The sequence below is a fragment of the Crocodylus siamensis genome, chromosome 2 (assembly GCF_052110815.1).
Source record: "Crocodylus siamensis isolate JL-2025a chromosome 2, ASM5211081v1, whole genome shotgun sequence".
In the NCBI taxonomy this organism is placed as follows: Eukaryota; Metazoa; Chordata; order Crocodylia; family Crocodylidae; genus Crocodylus; species Crocodylus siamensis.
Genome location: NC_143396.1, coordinates 111,009,962 through 111,015,998, shown reverse-complemented (window position 1 = coordinate 111,015,998; position 6,037 = coordinate 111,009,962).

Here is a 6,037-nt window from a genome sequence, read left to right as displayed (position 1 = left end):
CAGACTAAATTTTGCTCCAGTTCTTTCTCAGTGTTTCCCCACCCAACTTTATACAAATTCTTATTAAGGTTATGTACAGACTTGTACAAAATTGAGACTGACAGTGGCCCTTGGAGAATTTCCCAGAGCAAGTTTAGCAGAGATTATATAACAAGGTAAGTCTGTGTTCCTTTTTACATGCATAGAGTTTATTACACTACTTGTTTATTCCTTCTAACCTAACCTCCAGCCACCTTCCTAAGTATCTCTCCTGCCCAAATAACTCAATGACAAATTACATTTTTAAGAGATTAAAGACAAAATGATATTGCTGGAAGCACTGTGTTCTCACACCTAGCACTCTATAGGACAAGGATGTCAACATATTTAAATCAAGCCTCTGCAAAACATAATGACCATTGATTTCCTTTCACATGCACTATAAAGGAGTAAAAAGTATCTGGATGTGCTAACCCAAAATGAAAACATATTTCTATATATTTTCTCTAGCAAACATGGTAGCAACACCAAGGCTCTACATTTTTACTCTGCTTTTCAACTAGAGATCTTGAGTTACCATATAAAGCGAGGGGAAAACTGAGTCTCTGAGAGGTAAAGTAACTTTATCAAGGAGATAAAGAGTCACTAATAGTCCAGAAGCAGCCCAGATTTCCTGACTCTCAACCCTGTTCCTACTGCGTAGCAGGATATGGCAGTTCTGTACTGAAGGCAAAATAGCTTAGAAGAAACTGATGTCATCTTGTTCTTTCAGAGCAATCTCATCTGGAAGGGAAGGAAACATGCCCATATGTCACTATTTTGTTTTTAGCCAATGATTTTAAAATCACGAGTAATTACGTTAGAAAATGTTTCCAGTAGCTTACAGTGCCAACGGGAACCCTAATTTCAATTATTTTCTTTATATGTGGATACATCTGAACATGCGTGAAAAAATCAGGTGGTTGAGAAAAGCTGACTCTAAAGCAACTCAAGGCAGACAGAAATGATGTTCACATAAAGCAGAAAACCCTTTGAGGAACTTGTCAAGGGCCCTACCTGTGACCAATAGCAGATTGTTACGATGGAAATGCCTTGCTGCACCTGAACACGCACTTTTTTTTATAGTGGTAAAAAAACACATTTGGCCTCAGCCTTATTAAGAGACTTTACTCACTCCTCTCAGATGAGACCTCAGCTGCAATGAGCCAGACTTTCATCTCCAGACTGAATTATTGCATTGCATTTCTAAAGGGGCTGAGTACAATTGCTACAAAAAGCCTGGAGTTAAGGCAGTTCATAAACTGTCTCGCATTCCAAAAGCCAACCTGGTGCATCATACTCATGCTTTGAACTCTGAGCAGAGTTCGAAATCTGGTCACCCTGATCTGCAGGGTATTTAGTAGACCTGGACCTAGAGACCTTAGGTGTCACCTTATGTTCTGAGGGCACATACAAGTGGCACATTTAGATCAACCTAAACCAAGGCTAGTTCAGTCTAAGTGCCTGACCTTGACTGAGTTATTTTAGCTCCCCCACCAAGCAACGCACCCTACAGCTTCCCCAGTCCTGCCAACCTTCCCCTTGATACCCCCCATCTCTCTCCCACACGCCAAATTACTTATACCCATTGTCCTGTGCTGTTCCTAGAAGCAGCAAATGCCTGCATGCGCCACCCCCAGTCTACATTTAGGCAGCTTAAAATAAGTGACATGAACATAAATCAGATGCAGCAAACAGTAGTACTCACCCTATGATTCCTCCAAATGCAAACTATGCAGGGATGATGCAATGAAATAGGCATTAGAAAGATACTGTTCTCAACAGTAGGACCCCGAAAGATCAGATTGAACCTCCTATTGACAGGTATCATGCTTTCTGAGGTATAAAGCAAAACCTTCTCCAAACTCCTCTTACCACTGGTGATGCATAGCAAGTGCACATGCACCCCGAGTGTGGCGGTGCACACCCTGCAAAAAGGTGCTGCCAACACTTTTGGCGGCGCCTGCAGGTAGTCACCGCTCACCACCACCCCCCGCCACCGACACCACTGGTGGTCTGCAATCGCCACTGGCCAGTCTGCGGGTGGTCGCCGAGCACTGGTTGGTGGTCACCCCCCCCACCAGTGCTGTGGCTGCCTGCAGGAGCTCCCCACTTACTGCCACCTGTGGGAGCTCACTGTGCCCCCCTGTCTCTGGGGGCACGCGGTGTTCATGCCTCTTACACATCAAAAACACACATTTCAAAAAAAATCCTGCATACAGAGTCAGGCCTCTGCCCTAGAGAAACAAATGTGACAAAAACCCCTTTTATCTGAGTTTTTATGCACTTGTATTTTGGATGATGCTAAGATGCCACAGGGAGAGGTGCTACAGTATATAACGAGAGGGGCTTTTTTTGTTTTAGTCTCCAACCATTTTTAAGAGTTCTTTAAAAAAAAATGTGTAAAATCAGATGATTAAAAAAAGTGCCTACAAGATTTATGAGCATAAGTTCCTTTGGCACTTAATGCTTTCCCCTTAATGGTCATGAAAGCAAGAACTATAAAGAGCATGAAGTAGTACCATACAAGCTTTTCCCCATGAGAAACTTTCATAAAAGAGCTGCAAAATGATTTGAAATAACCAACACTCTACAGTCCTGGAGTTTTCTTAATCAAAGAGAGCCATTTATGCTGAATTGTTCTGTAGTTTTAAATGTAGATCATTCTTCATGCTTAGGTAGCACTTTCATTTAAGGATCCAAAGCCATTTCACAATAAAATTAAGATTTGGGGTTTCAGGGGCACCTAGTGAGATTAAGCACCAGTTCAACAATTGGATGATCAATTCCTTTAGGTCTCTGAAATGCTACCCTATCTGATTAAATCTCACGAGCAAGGGAAGTATTAACCCTGTTTTACAAATTGGCACACTGAGGCACAGGACAGTTACACACCTTGCCCAAAGCCACATTATGAGTAGAGTTAGGAAGAGACTCTAGGCAATCCAAATCAAAGGGAACCATTTTTGACACAGAGAAAGGGCTAAGGTGCATGACCCTATTTGCAAATGTGAACCTTTTTTTGCACAAAACACTTAAATTACAGATCATGGAAATATCCGAAACAATGCAATATTGTTGTTCACTTTAATGCTTTCAGACGTTCCGAGAAAACAGTGTTTTCCCCTCACCATGATGAACAAACTACTGACAATTTGAAGAACAAGCTATATTTAAAAAAATAAAAATCATTTTCTTGGCAAATAAGCATTTTATTGTCAGGGAAATGTTCTGTGAAAAAAATTGTGATTAAAATTCCTTTGAACTTACAACATCCTCTGAGAGATTCATCCCCAAGGAAATGCAGACAGTGTTTCCACTGTTTCCTTTCCTTCCAAAGTTATGCGAAGGCAGGCTCAGAATTCACTGGGGCTATCCACATAAGCGTCATTACCAGGTGCAGCAATGAGCATGTACACAATCAAATGTATCCCAAGCTGCCCTGACCACAACCCCTTTTTAGCAAGCAACAGTCCATTTTAGGGAGTGTGCAGGCACCTGCAATGGAAAGATTGTGATCATGGATTTTTTTTGCTGCTGGGGAAACAGTCCAAGATTTGTTGAGAAGCCTGTATCAGCTTGTGCAATTTAGCTCCCCAAACCAGAAAGAACAGAGACTATAAAATGTATTGTATGTCATTTTATACTTGCCTGATAATCCAGCTGTGATAGGGTTAATACGAAAGAAACACTTTGGAAAGACAAAATATGACAGCTTCTCAGTTAGGGCCTAATTGACTACTACATCACTATTTATGGCAGTAGAAACCCTGTTTTTCATAGATAGTGTAGGTACACCAGCGTCAAACTATTCTAAGGCAGTGATGTACCCTGCCTCCAATGCCAGAAGGTAGCAAGATACTAACCATTTTTTGGGGTATCAGGAACTCTTCCAATGTGTGTCTCCTATCTTTAATCCTCTCTTTGTATGTCTAAATCAGTAAATGTTTAATATGAGAGTAATCCTGATTCCTGTTTGTTTTTCTACTGTTCTCTCCAGCTCCCCCTTGCCTTAGTTTTTTTTAATCAGTTCCTCTTTTTCATTCTGCTTCTTCCCTTCCCATTACCTATGAGACAGGGAGTTGAAAATTTTGCCCCATATGAGTTAAACTTGGAAAAAGGAAAACTCCATCAGCTACATCTTCTTTTAATTTTCTCTGGAAGTGCAGGAAGGGGCCTAACAAAGCTGTATGCAGGCAATTGTGTTATCCAGGCACTTGGCACTACCAACTGATTCTTGATTACTATTCATTCCTCAGGAAAATAAAACATCCTTTTGTAGTAAAAGTTTAACCGGTTACTAAGATGCCTTACATATCAACAAAAGTTGCTTTTTACAAAATTGCATAGGATAAAAGAATGAGAGTGGAATGAGTGTGAGGTAACCAGTTGGTCTTACTCTTTTACATGAAAAGCAGACAGTTGAAACATGTCTTCTCCAGTCTGAAGAAAATGTTAGATATGTTACACATTTTGGATAAAGTGTAAGCAACTCCCTTAACAAAAAGAAAATACTTAATATTGTACTGTCTTCTGTGTGAATATGCCAAGAACGCAACCAATATTCACAGGGTCTCTTCACTTAAAGAAAAAAAGCCTGTATTGCAGAGGTTTTTGAAATGATAAAAAATTGCTGGTTTGAGAGAATAATCCCTGTTTATGCTGGTAGAAGCATTCCAGGACATTAAAGGATTTGTTTGCTTGCTAATCTGCCCCAGAACCCCTAGGCCTTATCAAACACAAATTGTATGAATAGTAGGAATCTTTTACTCTTGTAGCTGCTATCAATTTGATTGCTTTCCATTTAAAGGCACAGTATACAAAGTCTGATGCAGAATAATGCTGCAGAAGAAGCATGATACCTTTCCCTTGCAGCCCTCGAGTCCACTCACCTATCAAAACCTTTTCTAGAATTTCTCACAACAGACTACGACGCTATTAGAGCAGCCCTTCCACATCAGTGTTGGGATGTTCTAGTACTGCATATCCCAGAGCCATCATTTGCATTTTACATTAATACACCTTAACTTTAATCTTCAGGGGTAGCAAAGCCCTTTTCACACTTAGTTGACACGCAAGCTACGCACAATGATCACTTCACCCAACAGTTAAGTGAAACCTGCTTTCTGGAGTGATAAAGGGGATAAGCTGGAAGGTGTTTGTTTTTAACAGAGCACAGCCATGCAAGACATGATTTTTGACAGGAGAAGAATACAGTAGTTTTTTTTTTCTAAAAATGCTTAGGAAGGATGATATTACACAAGGTAGAAAAAACAGTGAATTTGATGTCTTTGCTCTTAGTAGCATGGTTTTCAAATGATCACAGGTGGCCAGTACCCCTTAACAGCCTCTTGGAGCAAAAACTCAATTCCAGTTTAAGGGAAGAGAAAAAAAACCCCAGTTAGTCACTATCACTGGAGAACTATCATCCAAAAACAGACCATGCCTGTTCAGCTTGACTGTGACTTGTATGATCCACTGAACATCATAGACTAAAGTTGGAAAAGGAAAGAATTCATATGTTTTCACACACACGGCCTTCATTTATTAGAACTTTGGAGTCAGTGTATTAAAACCTAGAGGGAAGAATGACAGTTTAAAATATTTTGCCCAGAAACATATAAAGCCCAAGAGAAAATGCATGGCTTAGTCTTCCTAAAGAAAAGATTAATAACTGAATCAACAGAAGTTGCAGAGACAGCAGACACAAATCCAAGATTAGAATTTGGTTTCAGCTGTAACACTAAAAAGCATTATTTGTCTTCCAGATGTTAACCCTACCATTCAAAGCCAAAACCAAATAAAATAATTGCAACTCTGCATGTCTTTCTCACCTACCCATTAGAAATAAATTATGTTCTTTATCTGAGTTTATGGATTAGAAACAATCCTTAAAAATGCTCCATTTTTATATTAATTGTGATACTTCTTGTTATGCTGAATTCACATTACTTCTTTTCCTATCAAGGGTGAATAAAGCTACCTACATAAAACTAACTTTCTAAAACAGGAATGTCAA